Source organism: Panthera onca, chromosome B3 (assembly GCF_046562875.1).
Source record: "Panthera onca isolate mPanOnc1 chromosome B3, mPanOnc1 haplotype 2, whole genome shotgun sequence".
Lineage (NCBI taxonomy): Eukaryota > Metazoa > Chordata > Mammalia > Carnivora > Felidae > Panthera > Panthera onca.
The window spans coordinates 143,773,739-143,799,241 of record NC_138344.1 but is presented as its reverse complement, the minus strand read 5'-3'; the positions used below and the strand labels follow the sequence as shown (position 1 = coordinate 143,799,241).

Here is a 25,503-nt window from a genome sequence, read left to right as displayed (position 1 = left end):
CATCCGACTTCGGCTCAGGTCATGATCCCGCGGTTATGGAGGTCAAACCCCTCATCGGGCTCTGTGCTGACAGCTCAGAGCCTGGAGCCTGCTTCCGATTCTGGGTCTCCCTCTCTCTACCCCTCCCATGCTCTCTCTCTCTCTCAAATAGAAATAAATAAACACCAGAAGAGACAGAAGAGAGCATGCTTCCTGTCACTCTCTCCCCTCCATGTGAGGACACAGTCAAATGGCAACCATCTGCAAGCCAGAAGAGAGCCCTCACCGGAAACTGAACTGGCCTGCACCTCATCTTGGGCTTTGAGCCTCCAGAACTCTGAGAGATAAATTCCTTTGTACCAGCCTGTGGCACTTCGTTATGACAGCCTGAGCTGGTTAATACATGCCTCTTTCATAAAGTATAATGTTCTAGATTGAAACGCACAGTCTGAATTTTTTGAGAACACAGAGCACGTCTCACTTAGTATCATGCACGCATATCTACCTAGCACGACTGGCATCCATGAAATCTCTATAAAAGTTTGCGGCGCTAAGCTGACTTTGGTCAGTGTTCATTTATACGTTGCTTTTCCTTATACATATACTTAACGAAAACGTGCAGAAAAATACCGGCCACCTAAATACACGCTGAAACAGTCAATGTCTGATGGACATATCCTCCACCTTCTCTTTTCCAGGTTGAAAAGTGCAAGTTCCTTTAACCGTGTTTCTGGTGAATTTTTTAAAGCTGATTATTTTACCTTCACAACAGCCATGGCACCATTATCCCTATCTGCCATGAAAGGAGATGGGGGTTTCAAAGGTTGAACTTGCTCAGGGTCTCAAAGGCCGGTGGGGGCCTAGCCTGCAGGCCCCCGACTCCTACGTAAATCTCTTCCCTCCACCGCAGGGAGGCCACCAGCTCTACCCAAACTTTCCAGCCCCTGGCTGCCAACAAGTACTCTTCCTGCCTTCTCCCATTCTATGTAATTTAGAAACTTTCACATTTGTAGTGTTACACTTAGAAGAACAGAATGTCAAAGTTTTAAGAGACTTTTACTATATGCAGAATTGGGACCTCTATGAAGAGGCCTCACAGACAACTGTTTCAGGTGAAATATATAAGTGACTAAAACCTGATGCAGTTCCCAAGAACCGGAAGACAAAAAGCGAGGGTAACTATCTTAATGCACCTTAACACAAAGAAATGCCTCGTTTACATGAACCAGGACAGGGGAGCCAGACAACATGAACAACTGTGTGAAATGCCGCTGTCCTGTCCCCATCCTCCCTGTCTCGGTTTCCACCCTCCCCAGTCCTCTAGTTTCATTACCCTTCTTCAGCCCCTATGCTGGTCACCCCCAGGCCACAGTCACCACATATGGTGTAGAGAATCTTGGAGGTAATGGTGAATGAAAAAGGTAAAGCAGCAACCCCCAAGATTTGCAGAGAGTAATCATTCTTTCCTTGATGATATGCCAGAAGTCAGCACACTTACAGAGTTCATAAAAAGAACAGAATGAGGAATGGGCGTGCCCGCGCGTGTGTGTGTGTGTGTGTGTGTGAAACTTGACTGCTGTAGGGAGGGAGACAAAACATAAGAGACTCTTAAATATGGAGAGCAAACAGAGGGTTACTGGAGGGGTCGTGGGAGGGGGGATGGGCTAAATGGGTAAGGGGCAGGAAGGAAGCTACTCCTGAAATCATTGTTGTACTATATGCTAATTAATTTGGATATAAATTTTTAAAAAATAAATAAAAAAAAAATTTGACCGCCGTAAAAGTGCTCAGACCATCTAGACCACAGGCTCTTGACCTCAGGCATGACAGAAGGGGACTCAGGAACTCCCAGGACTCCCTGAAATTTCACGCACCTGTCACTTCTGTGTATCACCCATAAAGACGCTGACTCCCTTCATTCATGCCTACTTTGGACAGGAGGTCAGATGCCCAGCAGTGACGGGTGTTGAGGAACAAAGGCGCAGTAAGCTTGGGAAGCTCACCCAGAAGCCAGCCTCCTGGCCAGGGGTACTGGAATCACAACCCTGTAGCAGGCGGGGATCTGGGGGCTCTGGGAGCTCCGGTGCGGGTGCGGGTGCAGGCAGAGGGCGCGTGAGGGAACACGACACAACTCGCACAGCTCCTCCCTCTCCACCCTCATCAGCCCCCATACAGAGGTAGATTTCTTGTTTCATTATTTAAATTCATTCTCACTCTTCTATGACCTCATCACACTTGCTTGCTCAAATAGTGTTGCAACAATCAGCTGAGAAAGGCTGAGAAAGCACAGTTTACAGAAAATGAGATTTCCATGTTACAACTAAAGCATACACACCTCCTCACATGCTGTCAAATTATCCCACACTTTTCTACATAAACAGCCGTAACTTAATTCTAATAAGTCTCTAGGGGTTTTACTAGAATGATCTAGGGTGAACAACAGGAAATTTCGGATATGTAGGCTTACCAATATTTTCTCAATGAAGCTTTTTTTAAGAACAGAGAGAGAGAGACGGGGCACCTGGGTGGGTCAGTCAGTTGAGCATCTGATTTTGGCTCAGGTCATGATCTCGCGGTTCGTGAGTTCGAGCCCCGTGTCGGGCTCTGTGCTGACAGCTCAGAGCCTGGAGCTGCTTCAGATTCTGTCTCTCCCTCGCTCTCTGCCCCTCCCCCACTTATGCTCTATCTCTCTCTGTCTCTCAAAACTAAATACACGTTAAAAAATTTTTAAAAAAAAGAACTGAGAGAGAGAGAAGCTTAAACTCCATAATACTCTTTAAAATGAAAGTGAATTTTCAAGTAATTTTTAAGACGAATGAATAGGAAGGGAAAATATATAGACCCAAGGTTGTACTTGAAAAACTGACAGATGATCAAGGATTTCTGCTGATTAAATAAATAAAACATACTTTTTTAATGTTTGTATGTGTGGTTATTTTTTAATTTATTTGAGAGAGGGTGAGTGTGAGTGTGAGGGACAAAGAGAAAGAGGGAGAGAAAGAATTCCAAGCAGGCTCCACGCTATCAACTTAGAGCCCAACGTGGGGCTCAAACCCACGAACCATGAGATCATGACCCGAGCTGAAGTCACGAGTTGGACACTTAACCAAGTGAGCCACCCAGGTGCTCCAAACATATATTTTACTACATTTTATGAATTACCATTTTATGAATGGGTGTATTTCAAAATTTTATTCATGAATTCTTGGTTCAGAAGACAGAATGCATTTTCTCACAGAAAACAGGTAACACAGCAGTTGGGGTTTCCATTTTAGCCCGCAAAAGCCTGTCTTATGAAGCATATACAACATACACTGTTGATAGCACTGGAATCAAACCACAACATGTGCAGTGGGTTAAAGATGGCCACAAACAGACACTCCTTTCAACAAGAGATAAGCAATGTGTCTCCTCTCCCTAAACCTGGGAGTACCTCGCAGGTTCTTCGATCAATAGAACATAGTAGGAATAACACTAACACTAATCTGTCAGCCTCTGCTTCCTCTCCTAAAAAACTCATTGTAGGAATCCTAGGCTGTCATGTAAGAAATCCGACCACCCTAGCAGAGAGGCCATCTGCAGAGGCCCTGACAGTACACGGAAAGGAAGAACCACTAAAAGCTAGGCCTTCCAACCATCCAGTCATGGGAGCATAGCCATGCTGGACCTCCACACCAGACGCCAGATAAACACCAGGGAGTGACCTTGGCTAATGCCACACAGAGCAGAAGAATCACCCAGCTGAACCCTGCCTGATCAACCCACAGAACCATAAGATCTAATAACAGATTACTGCTGGTTTAGGTCGCTAATACTTAGGGCAGTTTGTTATTCAACTATCATTATCCAGAACAATCTGTGGCTTTTTCACAAAGCGACAGGCACATCTCTCTCTTGTCCTGGCATCAGGAATAGTGTTCATTCTCCACTGGTAGAAACAGAGTTATGGTGGTAGTATCAGCCAGGATTTTCCCAGTGATAAGCTATGACGGGCAGCCTTGTATTGTGGAGGTATGTGGCATGATCATCGTCATCCTGTCTGCCTGAAAACTCTCCTAAATTTTTCTATACATGGAAGAGAGGACAGGTTTCAAAATTCTGAAGAAGCCTATGTCCAGTCAAAATGCAGTTGGTAACCTGATACAAAAGCCAGACAAAGATACCACAAAAAAACTAAAAACCCATATCCCTTATGAATATAGATGTAAAAACCTCAACAAAATAGGAGCAAATCACATATAACAAGACATTAAGATGATTATACACCGGGACAAAGTGAGATTTATCCCAGGAAAGCAAAGGTAGTTCAACATGCAGAAATCTATTAATGGAAAACACCACACTCAGAATAAAGAGGGAAAAAACCCACATGATCCTACCAATAGAAACATAGAAAGCATCTGACAAAATTCAGCATTCTTTCATGATGAAATGCTCAGCCAACTATGAATTGAAGAGAACGTCCTTAAAATGAAAAGGGCATTTCTTTAAAACAAAAACAAAATAAAACCCACACCTAACTTCATAATCGATGGTGAAAGATTGTATGTAAACTTTCCCCTAATACCAGGAACAAGATAAGGATGTCTGCTTTCACTACTGCTATTCAACACTCTAGTAAAAGTGCTAGCCAGAGCAATTAGGCAAGAAAAAGGAAATAAAAGGATAAAAGGAAAGAAAAAGATAAACAATATTTGTACATAACATGATTCTATATATAGAAAATCTACATACATAGAAAACCCCCCCGGGGCACCTGAGTGGCTTGGTTAAGTGTCCGACTCCTGGTTTTGGCTCAGGTCATGATCTCACAGTTCTTGGGTTCCAGCCCCGCATCAGGCTCTGCACTGACAGCACACAGCCTGCTAGGGATTCACTGTCTCTGTCTGTCTGTCTCTCTCTCTCTCTCTCTGTCCCTCCCCTGCTTGCTCATTCTCTCTCTCTCACAATAAATAAACATTAAAAACACTTTTAAAAAATCCCCAAAACTACTAGAAAAATAATAACCAAATTCAGCAAAGTCTGGGTATATGGTCACCACACGAAAATCAATTGTGTTTTTATACACTAGCAATGAAAAATCTTAAAGAAAATTAAGGAAACAATTCTGTGTACAATAACATCCAAAAGAACAAAATACCTGGGAATAAATTTAACCAAGGAGGTAGATTTATACATTGACACTACAAAATCTTGCTAAAAGAGATTAAAGATGTAAATAAGTAGAAAGACACCCACAGTCATGGATTCGAACACTTAGCAGTGTTACAATGGCAACTCCCCAAAACAGATTCAATGCAATCCCTATCAAAATTCCAACGACCTCTTTTTGCAGCGAGAGAAAAACTGATTCTCAAATTAACATGAAGCTGCAAGGGGTCTCAAGTAGCTAAAGCAATAATGAAAAAGAAAAATAAAATTGAAAGACTCATACTTCTCTTACTACTTCAAAACTTTCTACAAAGCTACAGTAATCAGAACAGTGTGCCACTGGCAAAAGGAAAGACAGACTGATAAAACAGAACTGAGAGTTGAAAAATAGATTCAAACATCTATGGCCAGCTGATTTCCAACAAAGGTACCAAGACCATCTAATGAGGAAAGAACAGTCTCTTCAACAAATGGTGCTGAGACAAGTGTATAACCACATACAAAAGAATGAAGTGGGACTCCCACTTCACTTCATATACAAATATTAACTCAAAATGGATGGATTAAAGACCTAAATGTAAGAGTCAAAACTATATAACATAGGGGTAAATCCTCATGACCTCAGATTTGTCAATGGATTCTCATATTTGATACCAAAAGCACAAGCAACAGAAAGAAAAGAAATGGATCAACTGGAATTAACAAAAGTAAGAATTTTTGTGCACCAAAGGACCTTATTAAGAATCTGAAAAAAAGACCTACAGAATGGGAGGAAATATTTGTCAACCATATATTTACTAAGGGTTTAATATTCAAAATACATAAAGAACTCCTAGGGCACCTGTGTGGCTCAGTTGGTTGAGCATCCGGCTCTTGATCTCCACTCAGGTCATGATCTTGTGATCTGTGAGATCAAGCCCCATGTCCAGCTCTGTGCTAACGGTGCAGCGCCTGCCTGGGATTCTCTCTCACCCCGCCCCTCCCCCACTCACTCACTCACTCACACACACTCTCTCTCTCTCTCAAAATTGAAACAGATTAAGTATATATGTATGTGCGTGTATGTGTACATATATATATATATATATATACATACACATGTGTACACATATGTACGTATGTGTGTATGTGTATATATATATATATACGCACACATACACGTGTGTGTGTGTGTGCATATATATATATATATATACACATACATATATATAACTCTTACAATTCAACAACAAAAAGATAACCCAATTAAAACATGAGCAAAGGGCTTAAGTGCACATCACTCCAAAAAAGATATAAATTAAAAGATGTTCAGTATCACTGGCCATTAAGGAAATACAAAACTACACTGAAGATACTATTTTATATCCACTAGACTAGCTTAGATAGATAAATGTTGCAATGATGTACAGAAATTGGAACCCTAGGACGTCTGTGGTGGGAATAAGTTAAACACAGAATTATTACCATATGACCTAGCAATTCTATTCCTAGGTATTTCACCCAAGAGAAATGAAAACACATGTCTACACAGAAACTTACACAAATTATTCATCATAGCCAAAAGAGGAAAACAATCCAAATGTCCATTGGTGGATGAATGGATAAATAACTTGTGATATATACACAGGATGGAATATTATTCAGCCATAAAAAGGAACAAAACACTTATACATGCTGTAATTTAGATATACCTCAAAAACCAAGTGAAAGAAGCTAGACATTAAAGGTCACCTGTTGTATGACTCCTTTTATATGAAATGGCTAGAACAGGCAAATCCATAGAGACAGGAAGCAGACGAGAGGTTACCAGGGGTTGGGAGGAAGACAGAGTAAGGAATGATCACTTAATGCATAAGGTTTTTTTATGGGATGATGAAAAAGGTTTGAAATTAGAGAGAGCTGGTGGTTGCACAACATTGTGAATATGCTAAATACCACTGAAATGTACACTCTAAAACGGTTAATTGTATGTTAATGTGAATTTTGCCTCAATAAAAGAAAACGTGGTTAGGCTACAGTGTACTGATTCATCCATACAAATACCTGAGTACCTACCACACTCCAGGCGCTCTCCTAGTACACGGGTTAAGATGATGAACAAAACTTTTCTGTTACAAATTTAGAAAGCAAGGTAAGAGACTAGAGAGTGAGTGTGGACTATTTTAATTAGGGTGTTCAGGGAAGACCTCCTGAAAGAAGTGACATTTGAACAGAGATGAGAACGAACTGAAGAACATTATTCTGCTAAATAACAGAAAAAATAATCTACTGAAATTAAAACATAAATTTTAATTTATCAAAAATCATCACAGGCAAAAAATTCCTTTTCTACAAATCATTTTACTCTTTATTATGAGTAATTTCTTTATGGTCCAGTAACACGCTGCTTCTACACTTACCTGCAGGGTAGTCTCCCAGGGCCAAGCCACACTCCCAAGACAGCCTGTCATTCCCCTTGCTAACAAGGCAGGTTTTCCCTTTAGGAAATCACTCAGGAAAGGAAAGAGGGAAAGGAATTAGCACTTACGATATGCTGGGTTCTCACATTCACTCACATTCTCACTTCTATTCCTCACAATTACCTTTCCACGGCTGAGAAAAATTAAGGTTCACAAAGGATAAGTAAGCTAAACGAAGGACCAGAATTCAAATCAGGCCTGATTTCAGACCCATACTCCTCCCACACATAAATGTCTCATTGTTACTGAGTGCATCTTAGGCCACACCGAAAATATGATGAAGTGACCCTGTCCTTGAGAAGCTTGTCATCTCAACACCAGAGACACATCCAAGATGCACCAGAACATTCCTCAACCTGAAGAAGGCAGAACAGGCTCCAGGAACATAAGGCCCTTGCTATCCAATACCATGGCATGCACCCAAGAAGTCTAACTCATGTTAAGAACTAAGGAATCTACCCTGTATCACTCCAGGAACCTGACCTTGTGGCCTTGGGGCCTAGATGTGTGCCAGTATTCACAAGCCTTCCTGGAGCAGGTACAGACAGATGTCCATGAAACAAGCCTCCCCCCCTCAACCCAGCCATCACTGACCCTTCCCAGTTCTGTGTTCAAAACGTTACAGTGGTTCTAGCAGAAGAGCCACTTAAAATCTTCTCCAAAAGAGTCAACAACATCATTTCCTCGCTAATTGTGGAGAAGGCTTCTTTGCCTTTAACTTCTATTCCCATAAGTAATCCGTAGTCATAATTAAATTCCAGATGAATGGGTAGAAATTTGACTGTGCTGGACTGCAAGCGTTATGCTCTCTACAGAGTGACCAGGCACCGGGGACTTGTTCACCACTAACAAGCTAATGCTTGTAAAACCTTATAAAAACATAATGACTAAACACTATCATTATTACTTGACTACCCGTTTAAATGCAAATTAAGAGAGGGAAAGGGGAAAGAAAACACATTAGTAAATCAGGTTTGGGACTGCTACTCAGCAAGATGTAAGCAACATCTGAACCACAGGGGTAAAGAACATCTTAACTGAATTTGTTAAAGGATACTGAATGTAATGTTGCTGCTATAAGAAAATAACTCAAAACAGAAAGAAGAAATGGAGGGAATACCAGCTAGAAAAAGGAGTCAATGAAGGCCAAACAGATGTTAGAAGGAAAGGCTACAGGAAAAACATACGCTGGAAAAATACATAATTTATTTAAAAAGTACTATTTACCAGCAAAACTAAAACGTTAGAATCTGAAAGCAAAACTAAAAAGTCTAGAATGTGAACAAAATCCAAAACAGGACTGTAACTCAGCTTAAACTGACCACGCGGCACAGTAATGAAAACAGGAACTCTGGAGTCCAACAGGCCTATCGCTCTTCACTGTTCTCATCTGTAAAATGGGAATAACTCTTACTCCAAGTTAGGCTGGCACAGAGGTGGCACCCAAAGGCAGCCAGTGCCCTGTTCTCGATCACTCTCCCCGACACAGCCACAGGGAGCGCCTTCAGACTCTGACACGCAACTCTGCCAGCCACTGCCTCCCTTTCTCTTCTGCGGGCTTGCTGATGGTCGTCCTCCCTGGGAAACACCTCCTAAGCCCGCAGTCCAAGTGACACGGCACCCCCCCCCCCCACTCTCTCAGCACCTCCGTTCTCCCCGCACAGGGCCTACCCAGTGGCTCTTCCGGCTCACCACCTTCCATAAGCTCCTCGAGGATGGTGATCAGACAGCAGTTTACTTGACTACTCAGCTTTGACAGCTAGCACAGCTCTTGAGTAGGCTCTCAAAAATGTGTGCTGATCAAATAAGTCTCAATTATCGCAAGTCAGAATACAGACCAAGCAGCTTCCCTGGGGAAAATCTTGAAAAGTACAACATATAAAGAAAAAGTCTGTACTCTGGGTGAATAGTCCGTGCTTTGCCATTATCCAGCTTGGGACAGTTATTCAGCCAAACGTTCCGAGCCTCTCATATAAAAAAAGAGGGAATTCAACTAGAAAGTCTCCGTGGTCCCTACCACAGGCAAGGGCATATTAGGTCTACATTCTAAGACTTGAACATTCTTACTCTACTACATCTTGATTCTCTATGTTAACATCGTAGAATGCTTTATTGTCCATTTCACTCCTAACAAGCACGTGACGTGCATGGTGCTTTCTGCCTCATTTTGCAGATGGGGAAAGCAATTCAGACAGAACCAATAGCCTGACCAAGTAGAGAGAGCAGGACTGGCATTCAGATATTTAAAGCTGGTGCCTTCCATCATCTGCACCCTCCTCAAGCTGGGGAATGGACAGCTCCAGGGACACATGGTAGAATGCCAAGGGAGCCCTCAGGGGTCCTAGGGAAGCCAAGGACAAACAAAACGCATCTTCTGGAGAATTAACTATACTCAAAAATTTGGGAGACAAAGTGTGTTTATATTTCAAAAAAAAATCAGACATATTACTAGTACAGTGTGAAATTTGTATTAAAACTTAAGATAAAGGGGCGCCTTGCTGGCTCAGTTGTAAAGCATGTGACTCTAGATCTCAGGATTGTGAGTTCAAGCCCCATGTTAGGTGTAGAAATTACTTAAGAAATAAAAAATAGGGGCGCCTGGGTGGCTCAGTCAGTTAAGCGTCCAACTCTTGGTTTTGGCTCAGGATCATGGGTTCGAGCCCCACATCAGGCTCTGCGCTGGGTGTGGAGCCTGCTTGGGATTCTCTCTCCCTCTCTCTCTGCTCCTCCCCTGTTTATGCTGTCTCTCTCTCTCTCTCAAAATAAGTAAAATAAACTTTAAAAAATAAAAAAAGCAAAAATAAATAATAAATCTTTTTTAGAATTTTTAAATAAAACTTACTGGGCCTTAGAGACTTACAACATACTACACTAAAGCCATGCCATGCCCTTTCCCACACAGAAAAGCTATCTGAAACCAGAACACTTAATTTACCCTATAATAACATCTCAAACATCAGGCTATATTAATCCAAAAAGGATAGAATTTAATTTCTAGAATAAAGTTGTGACTTCGGGGCATTACTGGGCAGGGAAGGACAAGAACTAGTTGCCCTGTTCTTCCTTTCTAAGTCATTAAAAGCACCCAAGAAAGGTACCGTGTCAAAGGAAGTCTCCAGTCATATAAGCCTCTTAATGCCGTAAAACAGGGAGAAGACGGGGGTGGGCGCAGGGCACAGCCAAGGGAGGCAGCTACAAGGCACAGCGGACTGCAAGTCTATCAGCGAAACCACGTGGAATTGTGTGGGCCTCTGGTGTGGCTCTCCTCTCTCCCAAACTTGCAGTTCTGGACATGAACACTGACAGGAGAGGTCTAATGGGAACCTCATTACCTACAGTGTATGCGGGCCTCCTACTGGGCATTAACCTTCCAGAATACAAAGCTGGTCTCTGGAAACCTTCACTACAATTCTCATGACTCCTGGAGACTCAGGTTTTTACCACTCTGGTACTACTAGTGTCCTGAAAATTTTATTATCCCACTTGGTTAATTGATTTAGCTTTTCTCTCCACTCAAAGAAACCAAGTTTCCAATAAACATGCTTTTGGGTTTTGCCATAGAATCAGTGTTTAAATTGGAAAGAAAATCAGAATATCAGAACAGCGTGCCTGATATCTTTCTTGGTAGAATGGCCTCATAAAAAGTTACCCAACAACCTGCATTAAAAAATATATACGGGGTGCCTGGGTGGCTCAGTCAGTTGAGCATCGGACTCCCGATTTCGGCTCGGGTCATGATCTCACAGCATATGAGATCAAACCCCGCACTGGGCTCTGCATTGACAGCACGGAGCCTGCTGGGGTTCTCTCCCCCACCCCCTCTGCCCCTTCCCACTCGCTTTCTCTCTCTCCCTCAAAATAAATAAGCATAAAAAAAAAAAAAAACCTTTAAAAAATATACACGTATAAGGGCACCTGGGTGGCTCAGTCAGTTGAGTGTCCAACTTTGGTTCAGGTCATGATCTCATGGTTCATGAGTTCAAGCCCCACACTGGGGGCTCGCTGCTGTCAGCGCAGAGTCCGCTTCAGATCCTCTGTTCCTCTCTCTGCCCCTCCCCCACCAAAAATAATTAATAAATTAATTAAATTTATAATAAATTTAATAAATTAAAAAATAAATTAAAAACATTAGAAAAAATATATATATACACAGAGTTAAAACCTGCATGGAGCAAGCCCTAGAAAAATGCAAATCATGAAATGAAATCATAGGACCCAATTTTTTATTTCTTGAGAATTAAAAAGATTTAGGTCATTTCAGCACAGATGACAGAGCAGTAGGTTGGGGGAGGGGGTCCTGAGGGAGGTGCTTTTTAACATTTCCACCCCTCCCCTCACCACCACTTTTTGAGCCTTTCTACCTACAGGGAGAAACAGTAGAGACAGCAACGTGCTGCCACTCACCGCTCCGTTCCCCAGTGCAGACCAGGCCCTTCGCAGTGTAGAACGCCGGTTCCCCAGGGTCACAAAGGGCCTGGTAAGAGCGGGAGGACAACACTGGAAACACTACAATTGGAACCCCGCAGACCAGCGGCACCGCCGGCACTGTATCTACTGGAGGACGGCAAATTGTCAGATCTCCTCTTACCGACACAGCGGGGTATGGAGAAATCCCCTTCCTGCCATCCTCAGGGCCCTGCACGAGGCCCAGAGACCTCCCTCATGCTGGGACTCGACATCCACCCCCCAGAAGCCTTCCCGGACTACACCCCACCCCCCCACCCCCCCCCCCCCCACCTACCCACAGCCGGCCAAGAGCTTCCCCTTTCCCAGATTTCCACCATACTCTCAGTCTTCCACACAATTCACTAATTCATTTTATGACTACTTGGTTTTATGACTACTTAGGTGGGTCTTCGCTCTCCAGCTGAGCGACTGCTCCCTGAGGGCAGGGTGGTAAAATTCCACCTTTCACGCCCTTCCTGCCACAAGCTTCAGTCCAGGTGCTGTGGTGGTCCCATACCCTTGGTTTCTGGCATCTCCCTTCCCTGTGCACAGGAGCGGACTTCTGCAGCCCAGGCTCTTCAAGGCGGGTGCCGAATCTCACTCATCCTAGCTCTGTAACAAGAACATTACGGGAGCTCAAGGCACATTAACTGAACATTAGGCTAGATGAGAAAAAGATTCCCAACTCCCAGTTAATGATCCACTTATCTCAAGGAATACAGAATTCAGCAAGAGATTCCCACCTCATTTTTAGAGTTGTGAGAAACCAACAGTCACCTACGTTTTCAATATCTCACTACCCGCCAACCTCAGCCCAAGGTGTCTGCACAGGGAGGAAAAAAAAAATCCCATCCAAAAAAATGTTTACTGCTTGATGATAAAAAAAAAACAAAAAACACCTCACCTCCTCCTTCCTAGGTTGGTTAGCTCCCCCCCCCCCCAATCATCTACAATACTGATGTGCAAAAAAAACAATTAAAAAAAAGCTCCTTAAAATGAGAAAGACGTTTTGTATTTTTTAGTTAATAACGAATGATGGGTATCACACAAGCACACGTAGTTTTCTGACATTTTTCCTTTCTTTTTTTTTTTTTTAAATGCTTATTTATTTGAGACAGAGAGAGACAGAGTATAAGCAGTGGATGGGGCCAAGAGAGAGGGAGACACAGAATCCCAGGCAGGCTCCAGGCTCTGAGCTGTCAGCACAGAACTCGACACCTGGCTTAAACTCGTGAACCGCGAGATCATGACCTGAGCTGAAGTCGGACACTTAACCGACTGAGCCACCCAGGCGCCCCTGACATTTTTCCTTTATGTTTAAAACTACACTTTCTTCTATTTCTTTTAGCTCCTTTGGACCCAAAGCCTCCTGCTGTGATGCAAGTGGCACCCACCCCCATTCACCTCTCTACTGCCCTCCTGCCCCAGGGCATCTGGCCTCTCCCTGTGGTTGCACTCCTCCCACTCAGAATAAGCCTAAGCATCACCTGCACAGTTAGGCCTCAACTGCCTCTCTCTGGTCACCTTCCAGGTCCACTGGCCTCACTTCACTTCCTTCCTTCCCACTCTGTAGCTCTCTTCCCAGTTTGTCTCTGCAGGTGAAGTCAACATTATGATTCTCCCTCCATTCCCCCCAAATAGTGTCTCTTCCTCTATGAACACTCGTGAAGAAGCACACGAGGGGTCCAGATTCTATGGAATCAACACAGGAGGCCTTGGTCACAAGACGTCTCCTCTACCAAGTTAATAGTTCTTAAATTGACCAGTGCACGGAAACTCAGCTCTTGCGTAATACTTGATAGTTAAGATCACTTGCTGTTTGGAGAGTCCTGCTATATGGAGATGAGAAAATAGAGATGGGCAAATTTAACGCAATTTCCTTTGTTTGCTTGAGCCAGCTTAGACTTGCAACACCACCCTGACTGTTTTATCTTTCTGAAAGAGCAGCTTTAACATCATAGAGAAGGACTTTAAGAGAGTGATAAATCATTCTCCTCCTCCGTTCATTAGCACAGCTATCCTGACAGTACCCCAGAAAGGCCTGTCTCAGGTTTGCACAGTGAAAAAATAAAGGGATTTTAGCCAGGGTGTTTACAGAATCAAAATCCCAAACACAGGGGAAAACAGCAAGCAGCAGCCCAGATGTTTCAGTGGAACGCAAGACTTTCTTCAAGGCACGAACAAGAGTAAGAATATTTTGACGCTATTAACAGAAGCAACTGACCACTGCTATTGCCTGTTTCCAATGGAATGTCTTTACACCCTTCTCACTGAGTGAGGCCATCTTATTAAATCCAAAATGCATGGATAGAATCCAAGCAAAATAACTGGTCGTCTTTCCCCTCACAGAAAAATTCACATGAATGTCTTAAAAAAAAAAAAAAAAAAAAAAAGCTGGAATTCTCCCTGCCAGTTCTCTCTGCTTTCCTGGCTTCTGCATTGTGACAGCTGGAACAGATGGCGTCTGGGTGAGACACCTTAACATCTTAAACCTCATGCGTGATAAGGGCCGATTTGAACCAGTGATGCTCGAGTCCCAGGTCTGTCAGGGTTTGTCATGAGCCCCTACTCACAGGGATTTCCAATCTTGTCCGCTATTTTCTGATTTTCCTACTAACAAGGCTTATCTTGCTTGGCCAAAGAATTCTTCGACTATAGACTAATTCTGAATATAGAGTCACAACAGAGTACAAAAAAGCAAATATCCCCTTGCGTTTGAAAAACGACTGGCTATGCACTATTTTGCCAGACATCCTACACATGATGCAGTCTTTTTCACAGGCCATTTTCAAAGATGTGAAAGACACGCGCAGATTTTAGCACCGACCGATGGTCCGCCTGGTCGTTTCTTTCAATAAGAATTTTAGAGCCATATAGAAGGTTACAGAAAACGTTTCCAAACGCTTCACCAGTGTGCATTCACGACAAATGCCAGGGGGAAAAAAAAAAAAAATTATGGCTCCTCCTCTGTTGTATGCTGTGAATGTAAATTAAGAAGCGGTAAGGTAACGCTCAACACAGCCTTTATGACTCCACAAAAATAAACGAACACACACACACACACACACACACACACACACGCTCACACTCACTCACACACCCCCATCTCCTTCTGAAATCTGATTCAGAGCTTCATAGGAAAAACGTGAAATAAAACTGTTTTCTTCAACGGAGCATTAGCTGAAGGGTTGTTAAATTTCAAAGCACGTCCACGACAGTTCATCCATTTCCCTTTTGTTTACAGGTTTGCAAATTAAGGGTAGAGAACATTCCACACAGAATTCTCCCTACAGGTCTCGATATTAAATAGATGTCCCCATTTGGGGTGACGGCGTGAAAACGTGGCAAAGCGTACGTGAGCGATAGCCTGGCGCCTCGAGATGAAATTTTAAATACCGTGGCAGGCATCCTTTTCATTTTTTGCACCTCTGGGAGCCCGGTCTGACCTTTACTATGAATCAAAGGTGGAATGTGTGCATTTTGCCCCGAACTGGATCCCAGTACCGCCTGCCTTCGAGGCCACTGCAGCTCCCCGATTATGAATCAGTCAGAGGTTCATCTGCAGAGGAATGACTCAGTATAAACTTTTAAATAAGGGCTTCAGAAGCCCCCCCACCCCCGGCCGGCAGCCCGGGGGGCGGGGGGACCCCTCGGTGGATGCAGACCCCCAGCCGGCGCGCCCCCCGCCCGCCCCCAGAACACACGGCCTCGCGGGGGATGCCGGCTGTCCCCACCCCGCGGGGCTCGCGTCCCCGGGAGGCCTCGGCACCCCGTTTCCTGAAAAGCTGCGGGCACCCCGGCCCGCGGGCCCCGGGCCCGGCCTCGAGGACAAAGTTTTCCGAAGTTGAGGCGCTCGGGGGGCGGGCGGGCCCGGGCGGGGGCGGGGGCGAGGCGGCGCCGCACCGGGCACTCGCCGCCGGGCGCCGGGCCTGCTTCGCCCCGGCCCCGCTCCGGCCCCGGGCCCGCCGCCGCCGCCGCCCGCCGAGGACGCGGGAAGGGGCCGCCGGGGATGGAGCCTCCCGCCCGCCCGCCACCGTCGCCGTCACCACCCCTTACCCCGCGGTCCGCCCCGCTCGGCCGGCTCAGGGGCGCCGGGCTCGTCCTCCGCCGCGGTCCGCAGCGTCCTGCTCCCCGGGCAGCCCCATGTCGGGGGGCGGGGAAGGGCCGGCGGCCGCCGCCGCCGCCGCCGCCGGCTGGAAAGTCCCTGCTGGGCTGCAACCCCGGCTCGCGCACGCGGCGGCCGCGCCGCGCCGCGCTCCCTCGCGCCCTCACGCACCCTCTCGCAGCACTTCCTCTCGCGCGCTGGAAATCCCCGCCGGCCGCCGGAGCGCGCCCCGGCGCGCGCCCGCCCCGCCCCCGCCGCCCGCGCGCGCGTGGGAGCGCCGGAGCCCGCGAGCGCCGCCGGCCCCACGCGCCCGCGGCCCGCGCGCCCCCGCTCCCCCCCCCCGCGCGCGCCCGCGACCCGTTGCTAAGGCCCGCCCGCCCCGCGCCCGCCCGCCGGCCTTAGCAACGGCGCCGCGGCGCGAGCCGGGGCGGCCCCCGATGCCCCCCGCGGCCGCCGCCGAGCCGCCCGCCCCCTCGCTCCGCGCGGCCCCCGCCCCCCGGCAGCCGCGCGCGCCCCCGCCGTCTCCCCCTCCCCTTTCCGGGTCAAGAAGCCACGCAGCCGCGTGTGGGCCCCAGAGGTGCAGGTTGTGTCGCTGCCAGGAGCGATGGCGTCACCCGGTTCACCCGCGCAGCCACGCTCGCGGACACTGCACCGCCGCTGGGGCACACTCGGTCTCACACTCACCCGCACACTTGCCCACACGGGCTCACGGACCTGCATTCCTAAGCGCGGCCCCACTCATTCACACATGCTCGCCGCACACACGTTCACGGCCACGCGCACACTCACCTGGGCACTGGCACCCTCCCGTGCCCTCGCGCCACACACTCCTTCCCATACTAGCCGACACTCATGCTCCCGCACAGCCATGCACACGCACACACACACACTCCTTTAGACACACGCGCAGGTGGGTGGGGCTGAAGGTGACTCAAGCCATCTGGGCCCCTGCTTTTTTCCCTTGAGAGCGGGATGTCTACGCATTTGTTTGGTTGGAGTTTCCTTTCCTTCCTCCCTGGGCTCCTCCCACACCCAGGAAGCTGCCTCTCAGTCAACTGTGAACAGGGTGGCCAGTTTGCCGCGAGTGCCCAGACTTCTCGTGGCCTGCGTGCCCGGGGCAGAAGAGTCCACCGCAAACCCCGCTCCTCCCCGGACCTCCGGCCTCTGGCGTCTATGCAGCCTCCAGACCCGGGGCCACCCACTTATCCCGGGGCCTTGGCCCCGCCACCCCCGAAGTCATCGATGATTACCCCAAAAGCCTCTGAGGTTGCACCCATCCTGGCTGGGCCTGTCTCTGGGAGGCCCTAGGCCAACTCTGCCCGTGTTTACGAGGCAACAGAAAGGGGCTTTTCATTTTTCACTTCTCGAGGAGGCTTATGAAGGTCCCCGGACCAGAGCTGAGACCAGTGTGACCAGCTTAAGCCAGTCTTCCTTCTTGTATTTCTCCAATGACTCATGTGAGTAGAGGCAGGAAGTCCAGCATCTCCTCCTGCAGCTTCCCCTGTGGAACGTTCTGGAACCCTGGACAGTGAGCCGTGGTTCTGGCTCCAGAAGCCCAACAGGTTTCTGTCCTCCAGCCACAGCAGTGGAGCCCTGCTACCCAGACTGGGGCTCCAGTGGCGCCCCCACTTGGGCCACAGAAGGTCACAGCTTTCTGAATTCAGACCAGAGAACCCGAGATGGCTGCTGTTCTCCCAAGCAACCATGTCAGGGTGACTGGCTAGCGGCAGCCAGCCCTTGTGCACAGACCTCTGGGCTCTGTGCTGAACCCAGGTCACCAGATGGGCTCCCCTTTCCCTCACGGTGGGTTCCCCTCCAGAGCCTTGAGTGCCCTTTCCTGCCTGTTGCAACTTGTAGTGACTCTCACCTGAAAGGATCAGGTCCTGGCTGCTTCCCGTACCCCAGACTCCAGGGCCTCTGCATATTGGCCCACCGGCTCCCGGGTCCCCAGGCCCGCCCAGACCGCCGTCCTGGGACACTGGCCTCCAGGTGCTCGTTCCCACCTTCTGCCTCACACTATATTGCAAGGGCTCTTTTAAAGACTTTGCCAAAATAAGACTGCCAAAAATTCCCTAGGCTGCGCTATTTTTGGTTCTTTTAAAATAGGCAACAAGGTGGAAGTTTCAAAGATCCATCAGAGGGGTTTTCTGGGACTCCTTTTACTCTCTTCCCAAAGCAGCATCCAGCAACGTTGAGAATGAATAGATTCGGGTACACCCCAGGGTGGAGCCCTCTTCTGGTGAGACCTGCTCCTCTCCTCTCTCTCTCTTCCGCCTGTCCTTTCCCTTCTCCAACCTTCTGGCAGTTCTGGATGCCCTGCTTTAGAGACTGGAGGGGGACAGCACAAATCATTTTGCCCCTAACAGGGCAACTGCTTTGGGGGTGGGTGTTCTGTCCTCTGCAGTTTCAGGCTGCTGGGCAGCAGTGATGGGCAGCAAGGAGAGCCAATCACAGGTCTCCTCTGCATTTCAAAGGCAGCCCTCTCTGTTCCCTATGGCAACGAGGAACAACAAGCTGACACCATTTCTGGACAAAGAAATTTCTCACAGGGATTTATGTAGCATTACATGTTCTGTTTGCTGTGTTTCTGGGAGAAGTGCACACAGATATTAGAGCAACGGCTCAGAAGCCAATCCTGTTTGTTTTCCAGAGGAAGGGGGAAAGTATGCACCATAGAGTGTTAGGGGGCTTTTGGCCTGTGAATGGGGTCTCACAGGCCTTTCCCTGAATATGATGATCAGGCCCTCAAGTGACACCCACGCAAAGACCATCAGCTCCCCCACCCCCACCCCGGCCCCGGAAGGGGGTCTTAACTTGGGCTGCAATATGCTGGCAACTTCTCCCACTAAAATATTAAATATCACCTCAGGAGGGACCGTGACACACGGCAAAATAAAAAAATAAAAACAGTTCTACTAACTGACCAGACAAGTAGCTTCCAAACTTTTTGAATTTTACAGCACAAACCCAGTTGTGTATCATGTATGTGCAGGAATATACACGCACATATGACGACACTTAGCCTCAAACATGTGATGTATGCTGTTATTTTCTATTCCATTCCATTTTTTTAAGTTTATTTTTTGAGAGAGAGAGAGCGGGGGAGAGAGAATCCCAAGCAGACTCTGTGCTGTCATCGCAGAGCCCAACACGGGGCTCAAACTCCCCAACCGTGAGATCATGACCTGAGCCAAAACCGAGAGTCCGATGCTTAACCAGCTGAGCTGTCCAGGCGCCCACCCCCTCCCCCATTCTACTTTTTCGATACTGTTGTGACTCTCTCAACTCACTGTTGGTTTGTAACCTTAAGTCTGAAGACACTCTCTTAGACGGAACGAAGGGCTGAAGGGGCCCGCGGCTTTGGGGGCGGGCGGAGCACCCCTGGCAAAGCTCCGTGGTGAGTGTGCACTGTCGCAGCAGGGCTGGGGAGCCAAGGCCGCCACTCCCCCGTCCCGTCCAGGGGACCCTGGCTGAGAGCAGAGGGGCGCCAGCGGGGAGGCAGGCTGCCTGTGCCCCTCCCTGGACAGGGACAGTGGAAAGTGAAGACAAAGGAAATGGGGCATGGGGAGACACCGGATGGCTAGGGTATACAGAGCCAGCAGGGCTCTTGTGCAAGAAATAGGAACAGGGAAGGGGGGAGATTTGGGGAACCGGCCACATCAAGTTTTAATCTTCTCTCATTTCTGTGGGCCACTCAGGTTGACGATGGTGTCCTCATTTTAGGAAACCCCGTTTGAGGGTTTGCACGCGCGTGTGCGCACCACTCGCGGAATCTCTGGTGCTTTATTTACCCCAGTCCTTCAGGACGGCATGAGCACCGGGCGAGGCCGGCCTCCCACAGGTGCCTCGACCGGAGCCCCACACCCACTTCGACCTTTAACACTTTCTGAAAAACAGATTCAATCTCACCAAGAAAAGGGTGGTTTTCACTGCAGATCTTGTGGGAGACGGGGAAGAGGGTTTGCATCAGTTACCACACAGCAGACTCATGAACCCCGCTGGGAAAATCCGGCTGCCTGCCTTCAAATCCCATTCAGGAGGTTCACCTCCTCTGTGTGATCACTGACCTTCTTTCCCAACCTGCGGGTCGGTCGTAACAGCGCCTTTCCTCCCCCTAAGCCCCCCCAACCCCCCAGGAATTCAACTCCAGCCTCAGCCCGCACACCCCACTCAGCAAACGAGCCAGTGGCTGGCGGAGTCCTACCGCCAGCCCATCCTACCCCAGCAGACCCCATCCAAGTAGTCTATGCTCCTCCCTGCTCATTAGCAATGAGGAGGGAGGAGGTGATAAGGTTCAAATGACGTCTCGGATTAATGAGACAAAATGTTTGAAAAGTACAAGAATCGTTCTAATTCATCGAAACTGCGATGTGACATCTCACTATGAATAAAGGCAAATGTGGTGCCCTTCCCCATCTCTCGAGGCTGGTGGCGACGAGCCTGAAATGTCATATGATGCCAGATCAAAGCAACTTAGTCCACTGTCCCCTTGTTCGTTAGTGCATTCAGTCAAGACCCGCCACCCTTCCAGCACAGAACCAATTAAATGCTTGCCCTTTGGAGCTCACCTTGTAGCAGGTGAAAACAGAAAATAAACCTCAAGCGAATCTATCACGAGAGCTGAGGAGCAAGCTAGAACAGAGGAGGGGAGGAGGGAGGCCTGGAGTGAATGGTCAAGGAAGGTGGGGGGCAAGGTGCCAGATAGACCTAAAGGAAAAGAGGAGGGTACCGTGTGGATATCCATGGGAAAAGCATCCAGGAAGAGGGAATGGCGTGGGCGAAGGCCCTGAGGTCAGTAAGCATTCGGGAGGCCAGTGTGGGTGGAGCTAATGAGCAGGAGAGAGTCGCAGAAGATGAAGCTAAGGGTGGGAGATCAGGACTCCGGGAGCGAGAGACACAGGGCCCTGAGGGTCATCAACAGAACTTTGGTTTTACCTGAACATGGGAGCCATTGTAATGTGTGATTGACAGCTTATATTCTATCCAAACTAACCGTACACCTGATCTGACTTCATTGTCATTCAGCCAATAAACATAGGCCAAGAACCAGGCAAATCTGAACAACAATCAGACGCCGTCTTGTTACATAATGAATGAGGTCACAGCCGATGAAGCGTGGTGTGGGCCGGCAACTAGAAACACAAACCTCCTGGGTGTTAAAAAAGGAGGTGACTCCCTCTTGACCCAGTGACCCCACATCTGGGACTCTCCCCTCCAAAGATATAATACCAAATACTGGAAAACCATACCTCCTACCTTCAACACTGAGCAAAGGGAATGACCATCACCCTTTATCTAATGGCCATGGTGGTGGTGTTCTAAATCCACAGATGCTGGGGGCGCCTGCTGGGCTCGTCCGACTCTTGATTTCGGCTCAAGTCATGCCTCACAGTTCGTGAGATCGAGCCCCGTGTCAGGCTCTGCGCTGACAGCACTGAACCTGTTTGGAATCCTCTCACCCTCTCTCTCTCCCCTCCCCAGTGCGTGCGCGCTCTCTCTCTAACAAATAAATTTTAAAAATGTAAACAAAATTTAAACCTAGCAGATGCTAACAGCCCCGAACTTGCTGTCAGATGGGGTGAGAACCCACAGCACGTGGACTGCAGGCCACGTAGCTCTGGCCACAGCACTGTCCCTGCACGGCAGCCTTCGCTCAGCTGCTCTCAGTGGTCTAGTCCCCAGAAGAACCAAGGGGCCATGGTTGTCACCCACCCCCGTCTGAATGTTCCCGTCACTCTCCTGCTCCACCCACACTGGCCTCCAGGGAGCCTCTGTGACCCGGGCCAACTAGCTCCTCAGAGCCTTTGCCTCCGCCCTTCTCTCTGCCCCGAAAACTCTCCCTACGGCTCTCTGTATGCCTCACTCTTTCGCTTCCTTCGGTCATAGCCAGTTGGAGCAAATCCCAAATAAAACATGCATTTCCAGGCCTTACCATTGTCCACCTCCGAATGGGCCCTTGGCCCGACACATGGCTTCACACCCAAGCGGGAAGGATGCCATGGGTCAGGCCCCCGGCTCGTCTTGCCAAAGGGCCCCCAAAATGTTGTGGGATGAGTTCCCTAGGAAAGGTGAACCGGCAAGGAATTCACTAGAGCAGGAGAATGCTAGACCAGGAATCGAAAAAGCAGAACTCAACTCATGACTGACTGTATAATCTTAGGAAGACACCTTGCCTCCTGGCCCCGGGTTTCCCCTTTTGCAGAGAGCGGAAATAAGACTGCCCGCCCTACCCCGAGGGGGCTGCGAAGGAGGACAGTGCCCGTGGGGCCACGTGGCTCACATGTCCCTGAGAGGGGCCACGATGCCCAGAGGAAGGACACAGGGTTGTGGTTCAAATGCTGCTGTCATTCCTAGAGATAAAGGCCCGGCCCAGCTCCCCTGGGCTGGGAGGGGTGGTTTTAATTTCAGATATTCACGATCAACTGCCGTGGGTGAAAATCCCATTTGCCCCGGTATTTTGGGGGGATGTTACCTAGTGTTTTCTTATTAACTTTCAGGGGTACCTTGCCCATGCTGTGCTACATTGACAGACAAACTTCATTATCCGTTCACCGAAAAGCATTTTCTGCGGAATCGGTCCTCCGGCCCCCACTGCAGCTGTGAGAAGTGTCGAGGCCCCAGCACCTGGGAGGTGGTGTTTTTCAAACCGCAGCTGGCAACCCATTAATAGATCATCAAATCACTTGAGTGGGTGTGACCAGCATCTTTTTTTTTAATGAAATAAAATACAATAGAAAATAGCAGGAGGCTTCATACCTAGGAAGGGTTGGTATTGTTTGTAAAACTTTTGTTTTAGTCCTGCGTGGATGCCCAGGAGTGTGTGTGTGTGTGTGTGTGTGTGTGTGCCCACAGGTAAAATGTCTTTCTCACCGTGGGTCCTGCTGAAGAAGCCTGAAAAGCCGCTAAAGGAGACACAGCTCCAGTTGTAACTTCTTCCTTTTCCTCACTTGGGCTGACACGTCTTCCTGGGGCGCCGTGGGAACTGCAGGTTCCGCCCACTCTGGGAGGAAATATCCAAGATTAGTAGAGTCTGAATTAACAAGGTTTGTTATATTCAAAGAAATAAATAACGATGGGGTTCAGTTTGCGTTCCTCCTGCTCTTCCTGAACAGTCCGGAGAGGAGAACGCTGGGGCCTCATGTCACTGTCACCTCGCTGTCTGAAGGCTTTGGTCTGCAGGGTCAGCTCCTTCTCTCTCAATCTCTCTCTCTCTCTCTCTCTCTCTCTCTCTCTCTGTCTCTCGCAGAAGTTCCTAGGCAGCCTTTAAAATATTTGGCTAAGTGAGGCGCCTGGGTGGCTCAGTCTGCTGAGTGTCCAGCTTCGGCTCAGGTCACGATCTCACAGTTCATGGGTTTGAGCCCCGCATCGGGCTCTGTGCTGACAGCTCAGAGCCTGGAACCTGCTTCGGATTCTGTGTCTCCCTCTCTCTCTGCCCCTCCCCTGCTCACACTCTGTTCTTTCTGTCTCTCAAAAATGAATAAACATTACAAAAAAATTAAAAAATATTTGGCTAAGTGAATGAATGAATGAATGAATGAACCAGCCAACCATCCGCCCCAAGCCACATCTTTCCTGTCCGCTTCATGTACCTCCAGTTTCACCCCGTCACACTTCATCCACGAACGGCTCCCCACAGACGACTCTGGTCCGGGCCTGGGCTCAGAGCCAGTGGCAGCTCCAGAATGTCCACAAGGTTTATGATGTCATCATCTGTCAGGAGGAGAGTCCAAAGGACCTATCTGGAATCCTTATTGCCATAACACCATGATTCCCTTATTTAAGATATGGTTTGAGGCAGATCTGGGGAGCTGTTGAAGGCTGGGTGTCTTGGCCCACCCCTTGACCTCGCCACTGTGTCCACTTCTGCATAGAAACAGAAAAACCCCAAGGTCTGGCATCTGCCTGCCCGAGGCCGATCAAGAATCTGCTCTAGAACACCACAGACTTCACTTCCCAGGGGCTCACCACCCTCACCAGCTCTGACTTGGTTCTTTCTGGCCAGCTCGCGTTTGGGGCAGTGTAAGGGACTTGTGTCTTGCTGTGCACCTGAGGCCTGGGAGCTAGGATTCATAAAGTCAACTACAACTAGGATTCCCACACCCTGGGGCATTTTAAGGCCTCCAGGGTAAGCTAAGGCCAGTGTTGGGCGAGCTGGTAGGAAGGAATCCGGTGTGCCTGGGTTTTTGTGGAGCTGAGTCCATGAAGCGGTTCTCGGGGAGGGCAGCTGGGGTGTGCAGTTTCCAGTCTGGAGGCCAAAAGGGATCTAATTAGCCCTGTAATTGCCAGATCACCCCTGTTCGCTGTCCCAGGTAGTGAGCATTAAAAAACAGCAGATTCACAAATTCATGTTCTCATTACACCTCTAGCTAATCAATGTGAATTTCCGTGAGTGATTTGCAATGTAGATGATTTTTCATAACTACCACGTTTGAATTTCCCTCTACTATTTTTTCACATGGACACAAATAAGCTCATTCCACAGGAGGATCTCACAGGGCTGACACCTGAAATGACAGTCTCAGAGCTTCTCTAAGTACCTAATCACTGCTCTGTAATCAGCAGGCCACGTAAATAGCCCTGGTTCATCAGCCTAACTAGAGTTTGCTAAACACCAGCTGTATTGTACTTTCTAAAGCCAGGGGACACAGAACTGGCCTGACAAGCCTCGAGGACACGATTAAAGGGACCGAGGACTGGAGTGGACATCCACCGGGGTCTCTACGGACCCTGTGGCCCACGCCCAGGTGTCTTGGGTGCGTTCCTGCGCCTCCCAGGTGGCACCCTTCCCCTCTTCTGGGGGCCTGGAGAGTCAGCTGGGCAGGGCTCTCGTACCCCATCCCTGCCATCCCCGGGATGTGGCCCAGGATGGCCCCGTGGAGGTGAGGCCCTGCCCGGGTGGCCATTCAAGCACTCAGGACGCCCCCGGGGTGGCTGACACAGGAAATGGCCTTTCCTCCCTTGCTGTTTCTTTTTGAGTGTGAGGCAAACTAAAAAATTTCCCCACAGATGGTAAAGGAACCAAAGTCGGACACTCTAACTTTGGTTTGGGGATTTTGCTTTTCATACGGGCACTTCATTCTGCAACTCCAAATGCAGAAACTGAGCTGTCGGCCCCGGAACAAGGCTCTTCGGAGCGGCTTCCAGGCCACCCCCTGGCCCTGGGCCTCCCGCGGACTCTGTCCTCTGTGGGGAAACAATTTGAATAGGTTGGGGCCTGTCTGAAGCTGCCTGGGGGACCACGTGGTGGGACTGGGACAATCCTTCCACGCTTCCATTCTGTTGGAGGGGAGGGAGATGTCTTGATTCCAAAAAGAAAAAAAAAAGTTTAGAAAAGGATCAGGGAGAAGTTGCCCAGCGTGTCTA

At 48.5% G+C, this 25,503-nt stretch overlaps 1 protein-coding gene across 9 annotated transcripts in view; it reads right to left on the bottom strand.

Moving 5' to 3' along the window:
- Positions 1-23,822, bottom strand: part of TRAF3 (TNF receptor associated factor 3) — a 126,331-nt gene extending 102,509 nt beyond the window's left edge. The window contains exons 1-2 of one of the 9 annotated variants that reach the window (XM_060620828.3): positions 23,730-23,822; positions 23,011-23,138 (exon numbers count right to left, since the gene is read on the bottom strand). The gene's annotated coding sequence lies outside the window, so the exon portion shown is untranslated. Of the gene's footprint in view, positions 1-1,853; positions 2,442-7,529; positions 10,322-15,481; positions 15,595-16,091; positions 16,425-23,010; positions 23,141-23,680; positions 23,697-23,729 lie in introns of those variants that run through there. The other 8 variants (XM_078447821.2, XM_060620825.3, XM_060620830.3 and 5 more) reach the window with 8 other exon arrangements.
- Between the last annotated feature and the right edge of the window lie 1,681 nt (positions 23,823-25,503).